A 1,153-nucleotide genomic window follows, 5' to 3' on the forward strand; every position below is an offset into this window, starting at 1 on the left:
TTTTTCTATCTGAATTTGTCCTGTGAGGTCACTTCCTCCTTCTTTCTTCACCTCTATGCGCACTGTGATGCGTTGAAGTGCTTTTGTATGTGTCTTTAGTGCAGAAAAATGCAGCATGCTCTATTCTTTTTGATTGCGCTGCACTGACATAATGTAGTCCAAAATTCATCCAACTGTGTTAGGTGTGAAAGGGCCCTTAGCTCTTGTACACACGGTCGGAGATTCAGACAACCAAATCCGTTGGATTTTGTCCGTCGGATTTTGTCCGACGGATTTTGTCCGAAACTGTTGTATACACACGGTCGGACAAAGTTGTCGGAAAATCCGACGTGATGACGTTATTTAGTTACGACGGGACTATGTTGACGCTAGTAGCCAATAGCTTTGATGTAGGAATTTGATCTGAGCATGCGTGGCACTTTGTCCGATCGGAATTCTCTACACATGATCGGAGTATGTCCGATCGGAGCATTTTGTCGGAAAATATTTCCGGCAAGTTGGAAAAGTTGGTCTGACGGATATTCCAACGGAAACAGTGCGATGTAGACCACACACAGTCGGAATATCCGACAAAATGCTCCGATCGGACACATTCCGTCGGAATCTCCGACCGTGTGTACAAGGGCTAAGTGAAGATTTACAAACTCACTGGGATGCAGTTGGCTGCAGTTGAATGCATTTTGAACTGCACTCCAACTGCATTGACAGTCCAAAATCAAGGTATTCCTATGGGCATAGTTTACATTGTTGCTGTGCAGTTCAGTGCATTGAAAAAAAAAAAAGTAGAGCATGCTGCATTTTTCTGCACCGCAAATGCAGGTAGCGTGCTACAAACATGCTTCAAATGCATTGTACCAGGCCCCTTTAAGGCAATAAAGCCAAGCCCAAAAACGTATAGGAACATGGACTGCAAACGCAGCATAAAACGCATGCAAAGCGCACATCACGCATGCTTCAAATGCATGTTAACATAGAGTCAAAATTGTGCAGTTATGTGCAGTTTCTGGTGTGAATGGGCCCAAAGCCAAGCCCAAAAACATATAGAAAAATGCACTGCAAATGCAGAGCTAAACGTAGCAGAAAACTCATGCAAAAACGCATTCAAGCGCACATCAAGTACACTTCAAACACACTTCAAATGCATGTAAATATA

This window comes from Lithobates pipiens, unplaced genomic scaffold (genome assembly GCF_037356315.1).
Source record: "Lithobates pipiens isolate NorthernLeopardFrog02 unplaced genomic scaffold, aLitPip1_a1.2 Scaffold_22, whole genome shotgun sequence".
Taxonomy (NCBI): Eukaryota; Metazoa; Chordata; class Amphibia; order Anura; family Ranidae; genus Lithobates; species Lithobates pipiens.